We start from the raw sequence: 22,222 nt of genomic DNA, 5'->3' as shown, positions 1-22,222 counted from the left end.
TGGGTGGAACTTAAAGAATGGCCCAGGGGCCAAGCTGCCAGCTCTAACCTGACCAAACACTGACTTTTTCTCGGTTTTGAGTTAACATCACTAGGATCATGGAAATTTATTATGTTGCTTTGCATTTGCCTTCATATATTGGATCCTTGCAATTTTATAAAGATAGAATTAAAATGATAGCTATCATTGGCTGAGTAGCTATCATGGAATCATGCTGGGAGGTTCACATTTATTTTGTCATTTAATCCTAACAAAACCACTGCAAGGAGGGTGATTACCTCTCGCTGCAACGATGAGGGAAATAATCCCAGAATTGTCAAGTGACTTGCCACTGGCAAGTCTCTGAACTCCTAAGTGTCACTCAGTTATAACTGGCTAGCAAGAATGTGTGTCCTGATTTTAGAAAATTTTCACCATGCTAGAAAGCCATTTGAGATAAGAATGTTGCAAAATTCATGAACAAAAGCAAAAAAAAAAAAAAAAAAGAAAGAAAATCAAGTGGTAAATTTAATTTCATACTTAATATGATATATGCATTCAGGTAGAGTTGTAATATCTATCATAGAACTCCTGATATTTGAAAAGATGACCCCCAAGTTGTATGCCATTTGATGGTTTGGCTATTGTCCTTATCTTTCCAAACTTGTCTCCTACCACTTTGTCCTCTCAACTTCCGTCATTCACTCTGACCATCATCTTCATTCTTCCCAAACTTCTCCTGCTGATCCTTCACTGGAGGTTTCATCCCCTTGAAATTCTCTTCTCAACAAATTCCCTAATCAGTTTTGGTGGTTCAGGCTGTAATCCCAGCGACTTAGGAGGCTGAGACAGGAGGATTGCTACTTCAAGGCCATCCCAGTTAATTTAGCAAGATCCTGTCTCAAAATAAAAATAAAAAGGGCTAGGAGGTGTGGCTCAGTTTTAGAGGGCCTCTGAGTTCGATCCCCAGTACTACAAAAAAAAAAAAAAGAAAGAAAGAAAAAAAAAAAAGAAAAGAAAAAGAAAGAAACCACTTGTTTCAATTTGCTGATAATTATTACCGTAATCACTATTTACTTACTAAGGGCAAATCATACTTTACAAGTATTTAGTAACATTTTTATGGTTTATAACAATCATATTTTTTATAAATTGATAAAAAGTAAATGTTAGAAAACCTGACTTTGAAGATTCCAACCAAGATCACAGCCAAATATGAAAGCATTAGTATTCATGTATTTGACCACAAAGTAGATAGACTTAAATGCAGAGCATGAATTCTGCCAGACTAGCTGGCTGGAATTAGTCCTGTGCAAAAAATGAGTTGCCTATTAAGATATGGACCAAAATAGAAAATTTAGAATGGATGCTCAAAGCTGAAATCACTTGTAAAGAAGCTACTGGGAGCAGGGGAAGGGCTCAGTTCCACCAGTAAATCCTCTCCTCAATTATCTGCACATTTCCTTCACCTTGGAATTGAGTCTGTCTTGCCTAGGTTTCTCCAGGTTTCTGTCCAAGAGCTGCATAAGCCTTCTGCTATTCTAAGACTCTTGGAAGGAAACAGCTGTCATGTTTACTTGCCATACATAGCAGGGCTCTGAGCTAGCTGTGCACCTGCTGCCAGCTCTGTCCTAAAGGATTGGGCACCAGGCCCTGCCAGGTGGATGTAAGTAATCCAACTCTGAGGATCTGCAAGGACCTTATATTAACACAATAGAGAAGTGTGACCTGGAGATGCTCGTGAGGAGATATGTGGTTGTCAGATCTAGGCTCATAGGAGAGTCTGTCATGTCTAACATTTCATAGGATTTATCTCAGTCAGTCCTCACAAGAGTGCATTGTTTAATAAGCTCATTATATCTAATAGATGAGAAAACTGAGACTTGATGAGCGACAGAACTCATCTGAGTTACTAGGTCTTCGTTTTGGTACTCTTAATTAGTGGTACTCTTTATTAGTTCAATACAGTTCAAAATTGAGTTATCCATATGTATTTTTAGTTTTTTCAGTTGTCTAATACAGTGAAAAATGTCCATATTTGTATTACAATATTGACACAAAATACACAAATTGTAGAATGTTTTATATTAATTTAACAAAAGTAAATGTTTTAATTCTCTATTTAACAAATAGAACTATTCAAGAGGCAGAAATACAGTTGGCAATGAGAGGTCAGGTGAGGCTCTGCTTTTCCAGTATACTTACACTGAATTTATTATATAATTATATCACTCAAACTAAAGTGTCTACCTACATATTTCAATAAAATATCTATGTCTTTCTTTTGGAGACCATAAAACCTTTAATAACTGCTGGTAAGGATTTGATTTCTATTTAAATGTCTCTTATATTACATTAAATTCTTTTCCTACTTGTATAATATGATGCTCTTTAATATAATTTATAAAATTTATACAGTTTCTGTACTTGTGTTATATGCACAGAGATTAATCTACATGTGCATTGATATATTTATATATGAAGTTTAACAAGTATATAAATGTTCACAGCTCTTATCTTTAAGTTATACTACTTTTCTCCTAAGTGTTAAGTAGAGAATTTTAGGTATTCTATTGATTTTCTTCATCAAAATTAATAATAAGTACTTTAATCATTTTGATTGTGTAAGTAGCCAAACTGGAGCTCTTAGATAGAGTTATTTTGTGGTAGGAGATGATCTTTGTGGAAATGCTTGGTCATGTTTGGAGATTTCAATCTTGAAGTTTGAGATTTGGTACATATTCAAAAGAAATTCTCTCTTAAAATTAGCTTTTCTGAGAAACTTTTTAGTTTTATGTTTATGTTTAGTTTTATGTTCGTAAGTGTAGATTTATTGTTATAAAATGAGTGATAATTAATTAATAATTATAACTCAGACTTGAGATATGTAAATACCCATTCATTCAGTAGTTTTTCTGAATAGTATAATCGTGTATAATCAGTATAATAAGCTGGTGCATCTGCTTTTAGAGCTATGCACATTGACTCCATGAATGATAGAAAGACTTTTTTCATACCTAGGAAGGAAATATTAAGGAATAACCTTGTACTCATTGTCAAGCTATTTTTCTCTCCTTGATTAGGTTAGGGGATGGAGAAGAGGGTATATCTTTGAGTAAATATTCTCTCTAGATAGAATATTATGCTTGCAAATAAATTTGTACAGATACATTGAGAAGAAAGTATGTGTGATTTTTTCCCTTGCCTCTTTCTGTCCAAACTTGAGTTTCTTTGTTTTTCCTCCTATTATGAAGTTTGTTTTCACTGATGTATAGACCACTATAAATGTGGAATCTTCTATGTTCTTCTTGTATTCCAGAAACTTTTCTGAAACTATCTATCACAGTCCCTTTATGGAAAACTTACATTTTCAGGGATTATATTCTCCAAATTTTTATATCTAGATGTGGCTTAAGCATGATGATGACAATGTTTGTGTCAAAAATTGAATATCTTGTTGATATATTTCAGAGAAGAAGGTTGTAATCAATTGGATTGTGTGAGTGAGGAAATGGCAAATATCAGGGATTACCCTGTTTCTGGTGTGAGCAACTGTAAAAATGGTGATGCCTTTTCCTGAGAGGCAACATAGAAGGGTTTCTAGAGCATAAATTTAAACAGTGTATATATAGAAAGTCTAATCTTTCCAGTACTGGGTGACAAGAACTGCATTGACCTTCCCACCTGAAACAATGGAGGACACAATGGCTTTAAAAATATTGCAATTTGAAAAATGAAAAAGTGATGTCCATGAGGCAGAAATCAAGTGAGAAGGAAGAAAGCTATGCTTGTCACAGCTTTCTGTCTGGGGAGGGTCCAGATTTCTGCACAGAGAAGAACATATGATCTTCTTAAATTGGAGAGAGAGGCAGAGTTAGGAGACTAGGGGAAGGCAAGAATGCCAGACATGATGGGGTAGGATACAAGAAAGGAGAGATCTGCAGAGAGGGACCACGGAGATATACAGAGAAACCCATGGAAAATAAGATAGTTATGTAGAAAACTTGATCTCAACATTATAAAGGCCATCTAAGATGAACCTGTAACTAATAACATAGTAAATAGAGAGAAACTGACTGTGTTCTCCCTAAAATCCAGAACACAGCCATGATGTCTGATTTCATTACTCACCTTCTATAGTGCTAGGGAATCTAACCAGTGCAATGAGGGAAGGCAAAGAAATGAAGTACTTTTAAGTTTAAAAGAAAGAGTAAAATTTATTCAAGGATGACACAATTATTTGCATAAGATATCTTCTGATGTGTAAGAAAATCACTAGAAGTAATAAGTGATTTAAGCAAGTTTGCATGAAATGAGATCACTATACAAAAGTTGAATGAATTTCTTTATACTAGGAATGGATATTTGGAAACTGAATTTTTTTAAATCAACATTTTAGTGATGATCAAGATAAGAAGAGATTCATAAGGCCAGATACCAAAATGTATAATGACAATTAAAGAAGACCTAAATAACTAAAGAGATTTTGTGTATTCATGACTTAGGGTACACAGCTTTTAAAAAATTTCAGTGGCTTTAGCATTTATATAGAGATTCAAAGTAATCCCAATCAAAATTATGATAGTTTTTGTAGATTTTCAATAACTGGTTCTAAAATTTATATGTAAACTCAAAAGACGAATCCGTTGAAAGGCAAAGAAGCTACAACAACAATAATAAGAACAAATTTGGAAAAGAAAAGTCAATATGAAAGATTTACACCAACTGACTTTAAGACTTATAAAGCTTTACACTCAAGACTATAATATACTAATGTCAAGATACACTATAGATCAGTAGAATAGAATCCAGAAATAAGTTCACACTTATAAGTCATTGTCTTGGATAAAGATGCATAATCAATTTAATAGAGGAAAAAAGATCTTCAGTAAACGATACTGAAAAATTTGTCTACTGATATGCAAAAAAATACTTTGATAAAATCCTTGTACCATATTAGCCTAACGTTAAACCATAAAATAATTAAAGTTAAAGAAGAAAATATAGGATAAAACCTCTGTGATCTTTTATGAGTCATAGATTCCTTAACTATAACAGTGAAAACATGATACATAAAAGAAAAATTTTAAAGTTGAACTTCATCAGAATTCATAGCTTTTTAACTTTAAAATGTTTATGTATCCCCAAACTGGAAACAATGTAATGTACATTAAACATATTGTGATATATAAATAAAATGAAATATAAGCATTACAAAATGAACTATTAATATGTGTAACAACACATATGAATCTTAAAATAATTATGCTAGGAATAGAGTGAAAAAAGTTCACATATTTTACCATTCCATTTGTATAAAATCTTAGAAAATACAAGCTCATACATAGAAAGCAGGTCAGAGGTTTTTGGTGATGGGAAAGGAATTGGAAACAAATTACAAATTGGGAAAAATTGGGGGAGTGATGCATATGTTAGATATTTGGGTCATAGTGATGGGTTTGGGGTATATATTCATGTCAAAATTCATTGAATTGCTTTCTTTATATATGTGCATGTTAACTGTATGTCAATTACAGATGCTCCTCTGCTTATTTAAACCTGTAGTAAATTGAAAATGTAAATTGAAGAGCATTTAATACACCTTGCCTGTGGAACATCATGGCTTAGCAACACAATACTTTGTGGAGTAGTACACTTTGTTTAACCCGGTGATCACATGGCTGTCTGGGAGTTGAGGCTCTGCCTCTGTCCAGTGTTGCATTATCACTAACCCTGGAAAACAATCAAAATTCAAAATTCAGTTATGTTTTTTACTGAATGCATATTGCTTTTGCACCATAGTAAAGTGAGAAAAAAATTGCAAATTGATTCATCATAAGTCAGGGACCATACCCAGATAAAGATGTCTCTTGAAGACTATGACATAGTTTATAATCTATAATATATGTGGTAGCATATATGAATCTTAAATTAATTTCTGATAGTAATCTACCAATACAGTAATTTGTAATTTTGCTCAAGCTTACATGTGTAGCTTTATAAATTCTATCTTTGTACAGTACAAGAATAAGCAGCATTAAAAATATGTACTTACAGGAATGAAAAGGTATTAAAGTAAGTTAATAGATGGGGTACACTGCAAAAGGAAAGGGAATACCATTGAGTTATCACTGATACTTAGTTTGAAAGACCTTAATAACCAATTAATTTAAAGTAAGCTTAGTAACTATATCATATAATGTTTCTGTTACCTTTTATTTAATGAAATCTGGTATAAAAAGCATGAAACTTAATTATACAGTTCAATCAACTTTTTACAAAGTGAGCACACCTATGCAATCAACACCCACATAAAGATGCAGATCATTATGAACATGACAGCTCTTACATAATTTTTCCCTGTTGTCACCTCACTAATACCACAATTATAACGTCTACTGGTAGATTAATTTTGCATTTTTCTGAATCTTATGTAAATATGATTATAGAGTAGGGTTTATAGGTCCTTAGAAGGATTTGAAATCTAACTTCTTTCTATGCCACATTATATTGGTGAAATTCAACAATGTATCAAAAGTTTTTTTGATGTATGTACAATATTGCATTTAAGACGTATTTATTCATTGCTATAGGTTATATGGTGTTCCTCAAGGGTATATGTTGAAATCTTAATTTCCAGTACCTTGGTGGCCTTATTTGGAAGTAGGATCATTGCAGATGTTATTAATTAAGAGAAGGACTTAGGATGGGCCCTAATCAAATAGCTTGGTGCACTTATAAGAAGAATGAGATGCGGCAGTTGCACACGCAGGAGACAGTAGCTCTGTAATGATGGAGGCAGAGCTTGGGTGATGTGATTTACAAGAAAAGGAAAAAGGATTTCTGGAAAATACAAGAAGCTGGAAGAGTCAAGGAAAAATTCTCCTCTGTAAGTTGCAGAGGACGCATGGCCTCAATGCACCGTGCTTACAGACATGCAGCCTCCACAACTGTAACACAATAACATTTGTTTTAAGCCACTCAGTTTTAGGAAACTAATATATTCATTTAACATAATTGACAAACAAAATCTTAGTTTCTAGTTTGCAGCTCACAAATAATTCTTCTGGACATTTCTATACATGTCAGTTTTAGAAGACAATGCCTAAGAGTTTTCCAAAATGATTTAACATTTTCTAGTCTAATTGATAATCTGTGAGAGTTCCAGTAACCCTGCAGTTTTGTTATCTCTTGGAATTCTCAGATATTTTATGTATTCTATTTGGAGTATGGTGGTATCTCATGGTAGTTTTTAGTCTGTATTTTCCTGATGATTAATGGTATTATGCATAGGAACATGATGACTGGTTATTTCATTATATATTTTATGTGAAGTATCTTTTCAATTCATTTTCCCATTTTTCTTTTGGATTTGAAGTTATTCTCTGTTTTCTAAATATTGTATTATAAATATTTTAACCTCAAATAACTATTAATAAGCATCTCTCATTTTGTGATTATTGAAGTGTTCTTATATTTTTTCCTTCATTCTGTTTACATGAAAACATAGATTAAGTTTTAAATTTTAAATAAAGTTCACATTCTTAGAATTATTATTATTATTATTATTATTATTATTATTAGGAACCAGGGATTGAATCCAGAGGTGCTTAACCACTGAGCCACATCCCCAGCTTCTTCCCCCTCCTATTTTAAAATTTTGGGACAGGGTCTCACTAAGTTGCTAAGGCTGGTTTTGAACATACAATCCTCCTGCCTCTGTCTCTTGAGACTCTGGGATTACAGGCATGTGCCACCACACCTGGATCTAGGATAAATTTAGCTTGTCTTATATTTTTTATAATTTATATTTAATTTACTGTGGGAGACCAACCTTACACATGACTGAGTCACATTCCCTGACTGGGTGCTGAGGTGCTCAGTCACAGGAATGTGGCAGAGCTTTCCCCACCCTTCTTGGGTGTGAGGGTCGCTGTCTAGTGCCTGGGTGTGTCTTGCTATAGCCCCATGGGTGAAGCTACGCTCACCTGTTCCTTTGTAATATAATCCCTTGCCCTGTTTAAGATAGAATCTTCCATGGAAGTGCCTTGTGTGTGTCTCCTTCTCTTACTGTACCCTTGGGTGTGGTCTACCCAGGTGTCAGTCAACCTGCTGACAGTGGACATCATGAAGATAGATTCAGCCCCCTGTGACCTGACCCCTTGCCTCATTTGAATAGCTTCTCCTCAATAAAAGGGGTCAGCGCATGCTCTTGTTGTCTCTCTTTCTGTGGACCCTTAAGGTCAGAAGAGCCTTCACAGCAACCCCAGAGAAAAAGGTATTTGTGTCTCTTGTGTGGTTGGTTATTTTGTGCAGCCCAGTTAGCCCAGTTTAACTGGAGTGACCCCTGAGCCTTTTAGTCGCGAGAACTGAAACCCGGCAATTTACTATATTTTGTTTAGTAAATTTTCATCTGTATTTGTGTGTCCTTGGCCAATAATTTTATTTTATAAGCTTGATATCATTAGGTACTAAGACTAAGATAGCCTCCTGAAATAGTTAGAAATGTTCTGTTTTTGATATCTGGAATATTTTGTATAAATGGTCTGATTTTTCTTTAAGACATTTGGAGAAATTTATCAGTAATACTATGTAGATCTGTAGTTACGTTTGTGAAGAGTTTCTAAAATACAGATTCAATTTCATTATAAAAATATTACCAGTCATATTTTCAATTTCATCTTTTATTAATAGTGTTTGGTAAGATGTTCTTTTAAGGAAATTTATTTATTTTATTTCAAGTAGCATACTTTTTGGCATAAAATTATTCGTAATTTATTTTTCTTGTATTTTGATGCCCATAAAATCTGTAGTAATCCTTCTTCTTTCATATTTTTAAAAAATGTTTTTACTAGTGAATAGCTATAAGTAACAATGGGGTTTATTCTGATATGATCACACATGCATGGAATATAATTTGCTTCATTTCATTTTTTAGTACCTCCACTTCTAATCCATCCCTACCATTCCCTCTCCTATATTCCACTATCATTTTCCCCAGCTACTTGTTTGTTTTTATAAATTAGTGCTTTAAAAGGATACACAATGGAATATTACTCAGCCCTAAAAAAGAATAAAATTATGGTATTTGCAAGTAAATGGATGGAGCTTGAGAATATCATGCTAAGTGAAATAACCCAATCCCAAACAACCGAAGCCTGAATGTTTTATCTGATATGTGGATGCTAATTCACAATAAGGGGGGCAAGCTAGGAAATAATAGAGGTACTTTGGATTAGACAGAGGGGAGAGAAGAGAGGGGAAGGGTTACAGGAGTAGGAATAATAGAATGAATTGGACATTATGACCCTATGTGCGTGTATGACTACACGACCAGTGTAATTCTACATCATGTACAATCAGAAGAATGAGAAATTATACTCCATTTATGTATGATGTGTCAAAATATATTTTTATGTCATGTATAACTATTTAGAATGAATAAAAAAGTATACATACAAATATAATTTACTGTGGGATGTTCACACGTGCACACAACATAATTTGGTCAACCTCATTCCGCAGTTCCTCCCCTTTCCCATCCTTCCTTCCTCCCAGTAAAACCCCTCCTTTATCCCACTGACTCTCTTCCATTTTCATGGTATCCCCTTTTTCCCCCCTTATTTTTCTCTAGATTTTGTATATGAGAGAAAAAACATCGACTCTTGACTATCTGAATCGGGATTGTTTCATTTAGTATGCCATTATCCAGTTCTGTTGATTTGCTGGCAAACACCATAATTTCATTCTTCTTTATAGCTGAGTAAAACTCCATTGTACATATGTACCACATTTTCTTAATCTATTCATTTGCTGATAGGCATCTGGGCTGGTTCTATACTTTGGCTATCATGAATTATGCTGCTCTGATACAAATATTGATGTGTTTGTACCACTGCACTATGCTAAACTTATTTCTTTTGGATAAATATCAAGGAGTGGCATAGCTGGGTCATATGGTGGTTCCACTACTAGTTTTTTGAAGAATTTCCATCCTGCTTTCCAAAGTGAAAGTACTTGTTTGTATTTCCACCAAAAATGTATGAATGTACCTTCCCCCACCCCACATCCTTGTCAGCATTTATTATTATTTCTATTCTTTATTACTATCCTAACTGGAGTGATGAAATGTCAATGTAGTTTTTATTTGCATTTCCCTGATTGCTAGGGATGTTGAACAATTTTTCATATATTTGTCGGCTATGTATTTTTCTTTTGTAAAATGTCTGTTTTAGTTCTTTTGACCATTTATTGTTTGGTTTATTTGGGTTTGCTGTTGTTAAGATTTTTGAATTTCTGTAGGCTCTCTCTTTAGGCTCTTAGTTGTTGTTGTTGTTTTGGTGTGTAGAAACTTTTTAGTTTAATGCCATCCTACTTATTGGTTCTTGGTTTTATTTCTTGAGATTCAGGAGTCTTGTTAAGGAAGTCAGTTCCTGGGCTAATATGTTTTCTTCTAGTTGTTTCAAAGTTTCTTGTTTAATTCCTAGTACTTTGATCCACTTTGAATTGAAATATTTTCAGGGTGAAAGACTGGGAACCAGTTTTCATTATTTTACATATAGATATCCAGATTTCCAAGCACTATTTGCTAAAATGGCTTTCTCTTCTCTCTCTCTCTCTCTCTCTCTTTTTTTTTTTTTTGGCACCTTTATCTAGTTTAAGATGCCTTTATCTTGCAGGTTTGTCTCTGTGTCTTCTGTTCTATTCCATTTATCTTCATGTCTGTTTTGATGCCAATATCATGCTGTTTTTGTTACTATAGCTCTGCAGGATAATTTGAGATCAGGTATTGTGATGCCTTCTGCTTCACTTTTCTTGCTTAGCAGTGCTTTGGCTATTCTGGGTCTCTTATTCTTCCAAATGAATTTTAGGACTGTTTCTTTCTAGGTCTGTGAAGAATGTCATTGTATTTTGATGGAGGCTATATTAAATATGTATAATGTTTTTGGTGCTGTGGCCATTTTGACAATGTTGATTCTGCCTATCCAAGAACATAGGAGATCTGTCCATCTTATAAGATCTTCAATTTCTCTCCTGAATGTTCTATAGTTTTCATTGTAGAGGTCTTTCACCTCTTTGATGATACTTATTCCTGAGATGTTTTTGTTTTTGTTTGGTTTTGAGGTTATTTTGAATGGAATAGTTTTCCTGAATTCTTAGCAAGTTCATTATTGGAATATAGAAAAGCTATTGATTTTTGTATGTTGATATTGTACCTGTTACTTTGCTGAATTTGCTTATCGGCTCTGGAAGTCTTCTGGTGGAATTTTTGGGTCTTCTAGATATATATGATCATGTCATTAGTAAGCAGAAATAATTTGTCTTTTTTGTTCCTAGTTGTATTGTAATCCCTTAATTTTCTTCTCTTGCCTGATTTCTCTGACTATAGTTTCAAGACTGTTAAATAAGAGTGATGAGAGTGGACATCCTTGTCTCATTCATGATTTTAGAGAAAATGCATTCAGGTTTTTTGTTTTTTGTTTTCCATTCATTGTGATGTTGGATTTGGGTTTGTCAGAGATAGGCTTTATAATGTTGAGGTAAGTTTTTTCTATCTCTTATTTCTCCAGTTTTTTTTTTTTTAAACGTGAATGGGTACTAATTAGTCAAAGGCTTTTTCTGCCTCTATTAAGATGGTCATGTGATTTTTGTCTGTAATTCTATTTATGTGGTGAATTATATTTGTTGATTTGTGTGCATTGAACTAACCTCCCATCCCTGGAATAAAACCCACTTGATCATGGTGTAATATCTTCTTCATATGTTTTGAATGTGGTTGGTTTGCTAATATTTTATCAAGGATTTTTGTGTCTGTGTTCATTGAGATATTAGTTTGCAGTTTTGTTTCCTTGATGTCTCTTTGTCTGATTTTGGTATCAGAGTGATACTGGCTTCATAGAATGAATTTATAGTTTTTCTTCCTTTTCTATTTCATGGAATAGTTTTAAGAAGATTGGAATTAGTTCTTCAAAAGTGTCGTGGAACTCAGCTGAGAATCCATCTGATTGTGGGCTTTTCTTTATTGAAAGTCTTTAATTACTGCTTCAAACTCATTGCTTGATATTGATCTGTTTAGGTTTTCCATATCCTGGTGGTTCAATTTGGGTAGATTATATGTGCCTACAAATTTGGATATCTTCCATGTTTTCCATTTTATTAGATTATAATATTTTAAAAAGATTCTAATGATCCTCGGGATTTTGGAAGTGTCTGTGGTAATATCTGTTTTACCAACTCTAATTGTGTTGATTTTAGATCTTCTATTTCTTTTGGTTAGTTTGGCTAAGGGTTTATCAATCTTGTGTATGTTTTCAAAGGACCACTTCTTCAATGTGTTGATCCTTTGTGTGTTCTTTTTTAATTCACAATTTCATTAATATGAGAGATAATTAAAATCTTAATTATTTCCTGTCTTCTATGATTTTGGAATTGATTTGTTGTTCCTTTTCTAGGGCCTCCAGTTGTAACATTAGATTATGTATTTGAGATCTCTCTCTCTCTCTCTCTCGGCACTGGGTATTGAACTCAGGGCCACTTAACCACTGAGCCACATCCCCAGCCCTATTTTGTATTTTATTTAGAGACAGCGTCTCACTGAGTTGCTCAGCACCTCACCATTGCTGAGGCTGGCTTTGAACTCGCCATCCTCCTGCCTCAGCCTCCCAAACCTCTGGGATTATGGGTGTGTTGTCACCGAGCCTGGCTCTCCCTCTCTTTTTTAATGCAGGCATTCAATGACATAAACTTTCCTCTTAGAATTGCATTCATACTGTTCCAAAGATTTTCATATGTCGCATCTCAATTCTTTTTTTAAATTGGTTCATTTAAATTATACATAACAGTAGAATCTACTTTGACATAATTAAAAAAGCATAGAATATATCTTATTGTAATTCAAACCCCAGTATATCTCCTTCTCCTTCCCTTTCCTCACTCCCTACACCCTTTCCTCTATTGATCATTCTGCTATTTATCCATAGTTATTATTATTAATTTTTATAATTAATTTCTTGTGGATGTACATGATGGCGAGATTCACTGTGGTGTACTCATATATATACAGAGGAAAGTTATGTCAGATTCAGTCCACTGTCTATTCTTTTACTATCCCCCCTTTTTCTAATATACTGAATTTTTATTTTCTATCCTTCCCCTCCCACCCCCTTATTGTAGGTTTTCTTCCACATATCAGAGAAAATATTCAAAGTTTGTTTTTTGGGAATTGGCTTATTTTACATAGCATGGTAGTCTCCAGATCCATTCATTTACCAGCAAATGTAATAAAGTTGTCTTCTTTATAGCTAAGTAATACACAATTGTGTCTATATACTTCATTTTTTTTATCCATTCATCTGTTGAAGTGTCCCAAGTTTGACTTGATAGCTTAGCTATTGTGAATTGTGCTCCTATAAACATTGATGTGGCTATGTCACTATAGTATGCTGATTTTAAGTCTGAGTATATACTGAGGAGGGATTCCTGGGCCAAATGGTGGTTCCATTTCTATTTTTTTTTTTTTTTTTGCAATCTCTGTACTGCTTTCCAGAGTAGTTGCACTAACTTGCAATCCCACCAACAATATATGAGTGTGCCCTTTTCTCCACATCCTTGCTAACATTTACTGTTACTTGTATTCTTGATAATTGTCATTCTGGCTGGAGTGAGATGAAATCTCAGTGTAATTTTATTTTGCATTTCCCCAATTGCTAGAGATGTTAACAATTTTTTCATATGTTTGTTGACTATATTTTTTCTTTTGGAAATTTTCTGCTTAGTTCTTCTGTCCATTTATTGATTGAGTTATTTTGATTTATTTGTGCGTGTGTGTTTGAATTAATATTGTCAAAATTGCCATACTACCAAAAGTGCTATACAGATTCAATGTAATTTCCATTAAAATACCTATACTGTTATTCATAGAAATAGAAAAAGCAGTCATGAAATTCATTTGGTAATAAGAGGTCCAGAATAGCCAAAGCACTATAAAACATACTTTGTCTCTTCTGATTAGTTTTTGAGTTTTTTTTTATATTCTAGAAATTAACATCCTATCTGAGATATAGGTGGCAAAGATTCTATAGGCTCTCTGTAGGATTCTTTCCTTTGCTATGAAGAAACTTTTTAGTTTGATGCTGTCTCATTTTCATTGATTCTTAATTTTATTTCTTGTGCTCTAGGAGTCTTGCTAAAGAAGTCATTTTCTGGGCTGATATGTTGGGGTTGGGCCTATCTTCTTCTAGTAGGTGCAGTGTTTCTAGTCTAATTCCTGGATTTTTGATCCACTTTGATTTGAGATTGGTGCAGGGTGAGAGATATGGATTAAGTTTCGTTATACTACATATGGATTACCAGTTTTCCCAGCACCATTTGTTGAACAGTATATCTATTCTCCAATGTATGTTTATGGCGTCTTTGTCCAGTTTGAGATAACTATATTTATGTGGGTTAGTCTCTGTGTCTTTTATTCTGTTCCATTGGTCTTTATGTCTGTTTTGGTGCCAATACCATGCCATTTTTGTTACTATAGACCTGTAGGATAATTAAAGTCTATGGTTGTGATGCCTCTTGCTTCTCATTGTTTGCTAAGGATTGCTTTGGTTATTCTGGGCCTCTTATTTACCAAATGAATTTCATGACTGCTTTTCCTATTTCTATGAATAACAGTATTAATATTTTAATGGAAATTACATTGAATCTGTATAATACTTTTGGTAGTATGGCCATTTTGACAATATTAATTCTGCCTATCCAAGAACATGTATGGGAGGTCTTTCCATCTTCTAAGTTCTTCTTCAATTTCTTCCATTGAAGACAGTTCTGTAGTTTTCATCATAGAGGTCTTTTACCTCATTTCTTAGGTTGATTCCTAGATATTTTTAAGACTATTTTCAATGGCATAGTTTTCCTAATTTCTCTTTCAGCTGGTTCACCATTGGAGTATAGGGATGCAATTGATGTATGGGTGTTAATTTTGTATCTTGCTATTTTGCTGAGTTCTAGGAGTTTTCTGGCAGAGTTTTGTGGTCTTCTAAATATAGGATTATGTCATTGGCAAAGATAGTTTTCTGCATCTCTCTTAATATTTGTAAGAATTTTAAAATGTCTTCCGTGATTTCTCATATGACATGTTTCTTATTTTAAAATGTACTGTTTAATCTCTAGGTGTCAAAATAATTTCTGTTTTTTATCATGTTATTAATTTCTAATTTCATTTCAATATGCTCTAATAGGATTCAGGGAACTATCTCTCTTTCTCTCTTTTTGAATTTACTAAGACTTTCTTTCTTTGTGTCCTAAAATAGAGTCTATTTTAAAGAAGATTGCATGTGCAGCCGAAAAGAAAGTGAATTCAATTGTTGCTTGATGAAATATTCTAAGATGTCTGTTAGATTTATTTGATTAATATTATTATTTTGTTGTTGTTGTTGTTCTGAAGGGTCTTTACTGGCATATATTTGGGTAACCTCTTGATGATAGAGGTATTATCAAATCAGGGTCTATTTGATTCTGTATATTGAGTAGTTTTTTTTTTTAAATATATATAGGTTCACCAATATTATGGGATTAAAATTTTTCAGTAATTATGTTGTTAAATCATTTCCTTAACCACTGTGAGGTGATCTTCTTTATCTCTTCTGATTAATTTTTACTTGAAATCTACTTAATCAGATCTGAGAGTGACTACTTCTTCTTGCTTTTGGTCTTTATTTGCATGTATTTTATTTTTCTTCCTTTTGCCTTTAGCCTGTGATATCTTTGCCTATAAGTTGAATCTCTTGAAAACAACATATGATTAAATATTTTTTTATTCATCTGCTAATTTACATCTTTTGATTGGACTGTTTACATTCAGTATTATTGTAGAGAAATGAATTTTATTTCCTGCCATCTTGATTTATTTTTGATGCCTAATTCAGATTTGATTCTGTTTTCAATAACTTCTAGTGAAATTCATTCATGCACTGGCTCTGATATTTATTTTTCATCTTCCCTATGAACTATTTCATTGAGCATGTTTTATAGTGTTGGTGTAGTGGTTATAAATTCTTTCAGTCTGCTTATTATGGAAAGTCTTTATTTTATCTTCAATTCTGAAGGATAGTTTTGCTTGACATAGCATTCTTGGTTGGAACCTATTATCTTTCAGGGCTTATTATATATTGTTCCAAGCTCTCTTGGCTTTTATTATCTTGGCTAAGAAATCAGAACAAATTCTAATTTGCTTACTGTTTTAGTCATCTTTTTCACTGCTATGACTAAATGACCTGACTAGAACAACTATAGGGGAGCAAAAGTTTATTAGGGGGTTCATGGTTTCAGGGATCTCAATCCATAGAAAATAAACTCTATTCCGGGCTCCAGAGGAGGCAGGAATAACATAGCAGTGGAGTGTGGCAGAGGGAAGCATTTCACATGGCAATCAGGAAGCAGAGAGAGAGGTCTCCACTTGCCCAAAACAAACATATACCCCAAAGCCATGCCCCAGTTTGCACCTCCTCCAGCCACACCCTACTACTTCAGTTACCACTCAGTTAATCCATATCAGGGGATTAATTCACCAATTGGGTTGACTCTTATAATCCAATCATTTCTCCACTGAACCTTACTTCATTTTCTTCACACATGAGCTTTTGGGGGACACCTCAGATCTAAACCATAACACTTACTTCTAAATGTGACTTACCATTTATAATTCTATCCTTTTTCTGTATATTGGGCATTTTAATTATAATGTCTCTTGAAGAAAATCTTTTCTTTTAATCTTGTCTATTTAGGCTTTTAAATGCATCTTTTATTTGGATTACCATCTCATTCCTAAGTTTTGGAACATTTTCTGACTTTATTTCATTGAAAATGTTGTACATTCCTTTAGTTTAAATTTTGGTGCATCATGTATGCCAATGATTCTTAGATTTGTTCTCTTAATGTTAACCCAGATTTAATCTATTGGTGATACTTTCAACCAAATTTTTATTTTTTATTGTCTTTCATTTTCAGGGTTTCTGTTTTATTCTTTTTCAGAATGTCTTATCTGTTTATTGAAATGTTCTTTCACTTTCTCTGTATTCTCTCTTCATTCCTTAGACCTTCTTTTAGTTGATTGAAAAATTTAATAATCAACTTTCTAAATTCTTTCTCTGGCATTTCCTCTACTATGGTGTCAATGGGAGCCAGATACATTGTGAGCTATTTCTTGATTTTTCATATTGTTGGTATTTCTACTCATCTTTTGGGATAATTATCTCTTCTACTTTTATATAAGTATTACTCTAATGAAGTGCTTTTACTTTACTATGTGTCCTGCATTGGGCAAATATCTTGGTGACAATATTTTCACTCAATTTGAACATGCAACTATATCCAGTTTCTAACACCACACTAAGAGGAGATAAAATTACTAGTAATTACATCCACTTTAGAACAATGCCTTATACTAATAAATATTTAAAAAGAAAACTTATTAACAATGTTCTTCTGCAGCCCACTAGTCTATTGAAATAGGGTGTTTTCTTTCTGAGATTTCAGATATCATGCAGTTGTTTATCTCAAGTGTGACCCAAAATGCTCAGACTTGTTAGGGGAGTCTGTATGCAGAGTTTCATTGCAGGGTTTCAGTCCTTTCCTGGCTGAAAAACTCCAATGCCCCCCTCTTTCTGAGAGTCTCAGACCATGTGATGAAGAAGAGTGGAATCCTTCAGCCTATCCTCCAGTTCTTTATAAGTTTGGCAAGGATGACTCAGGGATCACCAGATTTATTCTGAAATTTAATTGGACTCAGTTACCCACCTCTCCAGTGTTAGCCAGCTCCCAATCCTAGAGTTCAGATTGTCTGTTTCAATGAAAGAGTTATTCACTCTTTTCAGCTGTATAGAATCAATTTACTGGTGATAAATTGCATTCTGATTCACTCTTGGGGAGATGTGGTAGTGTGGTTTCCTCTGAATCTCCTTATTCCATTCTCCAAAGGAATGGACTACCTGGATTAAAAGGATGTTAAAATATAGTGAATTAGGAGCAAAGAAGTTGGGGTACTAAGGCAAAAGGGAGGTTGGAATATTCAAAAGGTGAGAGGAGAGAACATGAAGTAAGGTTATGCATCAAGGCCCTAAAGAGGGAGGAGATAAAGTAGAAGAGTGAGGATACGATTTTTTTTTTTTTTTTGCTATTAGAGGGAGAGATGAGTAGGGTAATAGTAAGAAAACAGGTAGACAAGTAGAGTATAACACCATCAACCCCCCAAATACCAAGCAACAAAAATTTAAAAAAAATAAAACTCACAAAGAAATAAACTCCTCCAAGACAACAAAAAGTCACTACCTCTTAGAAAAACAGAAAAAAAAAAACAATAAAAGATTGATAAAAGGAAAATAAGTGATTAAATAGAAAAAAATCAAGAAACACATGTTATGGTTTAGATATGGTGTCCCCCAAAAACTTACCTGGTGAGACAATGCAAGAAGATTTGAAGGAGAAATGTTTTGGTATATCCTTAACCTAATCAGTGAATTAATCCCTGATGGGAGTAACTGAGTGGTAACTGGAGACAGGTGGGGTGTGGCTGGAGAAATTAGTTCATTAGGGCCGTGGCTATGGGGTATATATTTGGTTTCTGAAGAGTGGCAGCTCCTTCTGCTTCTGATCATCAAGTGAGCTGCCATACTCTTCTGCCATGATGTCCTATCTCACCTGGAGCTCCAAGGAATGCAGCCTGTTGTCGATGGATTGAGACCTCAGAAACTGTGAGCCCTAAAACTTTTCCTCCTGCAGTTGTTCAGGTCAGATCTCTTAGTCACAGCAGTGAAAAAGCCGACTAAAACAATATGTATAAAGCATAAATCAATCATCAAGTAGAGTCAGAACAACAACTAAAAAAATTAATAATAAAAAGGAAAAAGAAAAATTCTTAATTAAAAAAATGCTTAAATTTTCCCACTGAGGTAGATGAAGTTGAATATTTACATGCTGTTCCAGACTGTCCTTCTGTCCTGTACTTCTTGGGCTATGTACCTCTAAGAGGGAGTTAGGTTAGGGCTGGGTTAAATCAAAGTTCCTATTGTGATTTTCGAAATTCCACCTGCTGGAGTAGGTTGCAAGTGCAGCCAGTTGAAATGACTCTCAGTATTTTTGCTGCACAGAATAAGGAGGATGGAACTGGAAGTACCTTCTATTGAGCTTTTGTGTCAATTACTGCTCTTCCTGGTTCAGAGTGGTGCACAGATCTATTTGGGAAGTTCCTGCTTCTGGGAACAAGTTCTAAACAGAACTTTGGACCTTTTTGGTATGTTGTCCAGGTATGTACTCTGGACTGCTTCAATTCTACACCCCTAGGGCTGAGTAAATTTGAATCTTGACTGCATCTGAGTATCTAGAATCTCCCTGGAGTTCTACTTGTAGAGTGGAGTTGACCTTCCTCTCTGTATGGGAGGTACTCAGCACATTTTCCCTGGATTGCCTGCCACCCACACATGAATTTCTAAGTTCCCATCCCTGAATACAATCATGCCCACCTGCTCAATTTCCCTCCATCATTTTCAGCTGGTCATTCGTGCTACAGAGATCCACAAGAAATCAGGTTGCACTATCTTGTCTCCAGTGATATCAGGCCCCTGCACAATTTCCCAGATCCTTTTCTTCCTGGTTATGTGTATTTTCCAGGCTCAAAGGGACAACAGAATGGACTCTCTGTACTTCCGTCCTGAATCCCACTGGATTCACTATTCTCTATAACTGCTTTAGGATCATGATTTGCTTGTGTGCTTTAGGTCACATGGTAAGCACTGTCTGAGACAGAGTGGAAATATTTGTTAAGAACTCTTTGCTTTTGGTACGAACAAGATTGGGCATAAACTCCCTGAGCTGGATTTCTCTACCTGAGTAATTAACTTTGAAGTTGAGACAAACAGAGCACATTTGTGTGCCAAATTTGTATACTGTGGTTCTTTTCCTTTGTGTTGCCCCTTGCTTTGAGGTGATACAGCACATTGGTTCTGCCTGGATCAGTGTATTTCCTTTGGGCTCTGGTGAATTTGCTTATGTTCCTGTGTTCACTCCATCAGGATCTCTGAGATTCTCTGAGTCTCTGATAGATAATGATTTATAATGGTTTTCTTTAGACACCCACAGTGTTAGGAAGCTGTATTCCTGTCCTTCAAATTCCAAACAGCAGAGCAAATGGGAAGTGCCTCCTTCCTCTACTCGATGCCCCCTTTCCTCTTGACATTAGTAGTTTGCATTCTCTCCTTTTTATTCATCAGTTTGCCAAGGATTTATTGTTACTCTAATCAATATAAAATACTACAAAATAGTGTATTTCTGCCTATTTTTTGATTAATTGATTTCTGCTCTCAAAAATGTTTTGCTTCTTCAGATGGAAGATTAGTTTATTGCTTTATAGTCTTAATTTTTTAAAAAAATTGCATGATGAGGATTGAAATTTATAAGCACTGCATTCTATGAGCTCAAATATGTCAGTTTCAAAATATTTTCTAATTTAAAATTTAAATTTCTTCTCAGACACAAGTGATGTTTATCTTTTATTCATTTTAAATTGTCTAGTTACCATTTTGACATTTATTTCTTGATTAATTCCATTGTGGTCAGAAAACATAATTTGTAGGTTTTCAAATATCCTGAGCGTTGCTTGGGGGCCCAGCATATGATTAACCTTAGTAAATTTTTTTACATGCACTTGGAAATAATGTGCATTCTACAATGTATGGATGTGTTAGTTTGTATATCATAATTATATAAATTTGATTACTTTCATACTTTATATTTCCTTTATTATAATATACACATACACATACTCATGTACATACATCCAACACACATAGATACACATACCACACACACATTTTTCTGCTATTCTATCAATTATGGAGGGGTAACAATTGAAACATTTAACTTTCAACCAGGATTGTGCATTTTATATTTTATGTAAAACTAACCTGTCGGTTTTTGTGAAGGCCCATATTTTTAATTTATCCTAACTTCTATGGCAGAGTTTCTCAGCAGTCTTAGCAGACAACTAGAGTTATAGTCAATTCCCATTTTCTTTGGTGGATATTGAACTGCAGAATTTGTCTTCTAAGAAGTTACAGAAATCTCTGCTTGTTTTTAGAGCCTCTTGGCAGCTGCTTTCTTCTTGGTCCTGCCATTTCCTACTGCACATGCACAGCTGGAAACTGGTGAACATCTTGAGGGGAAATTGCATGCAAAATGTTGTGCTCTCTTATCTGAGGCTCTGTTTTTCTCCGAAAGTTGGGATCTCAGTTCTCCAAATCCTCAGTGCCTTGACTACAGTCTGTTCACATCTGTTTTTTGATCAACCCAACTTTTTGAGTTGTTTTCAATGAAAGGGTAAATCTGATACCAGTACTGTTTCATAGTCACTGTATCTTGTTTATTTCAACTCAATCACAAGCCCTTTGAGGACTGATAGAAACCTATTTTTAAAAATCTCCACAAGTCTAGAACACTAATTAGAATATTATGCATTTAATCTCTAAATAGAAGGCAATATAAATTTTATTTTGCATTTCCTTTCAAGTACTAGAATTCCACATTGCAGGTAAGATAGCAGAATGGAAGAATATTAATATTTTGTAGTTAGAAATAGTTGGTTGGTTGTTTAGTTGGGTAGCACACACCTGGAGTCCCAGCAACTTTGGAAGCTGAAGAGGGAGGATCTAAAGTTCAAGGCCAATCTGGATAACTTCACAAGACCCTATCTCAGAATAAAAGCTTAAAAAGGACTGAGGTTGTAGCTCAGTGATAGAGCTACCAAGTTTCCACACAACCACCTACAAAAGGAAATAGTTGGATACTTGACATATTTTACATTATACACTGTGAAACGTGGCCAGATTATTTAATATGACTTTATACAGAAGAGCTGATGCTAGTTTGTAATGATTAAGTTAAAATTAAGTGATAGAACACATATACTATGCTTTCAAAAATACAGTTGATTTCTCTAACTCCCATTTAGCTTAGTAACATTTTTGCTGAAGTGATCAGCACAGCTTAAATTTTTCCACATAGAACAAGAAGAAGAACAATCTTGGGTACTCTTACAAAGTTCCAATTTTATAGATTTAGTGATAGCAGTGACACAAATGACAAGGAGCCTGCTACTTACCGGAACTTTCCAATGCTGCTTCAGTTTCACGGGTGTACTCCAGGGAGTTGGGCATAAACCTGAAAGTGCAACCCAGTGGAAAAGTAGTCTCTCTCTCTCTCT

This window comes from Marmota monax, unplaced genomic scaffold (assembly GCF_021218885.2).
Source record: "Marmota monax isolate L192 unplaced genomic scaffold, Marmota_monax_Labrador192_F-V1.1 WCK01_AAM20220418_F8-fsc00074, whole genome shotgun sequence".
NCBI lineage: Eukaryota > Metazoa > Chordata > Mammalia > Rodentia > Sciuridae > Marmota > Marmota monax.
Note: the sequence above shows the minus strand (reverse complement) of the source record.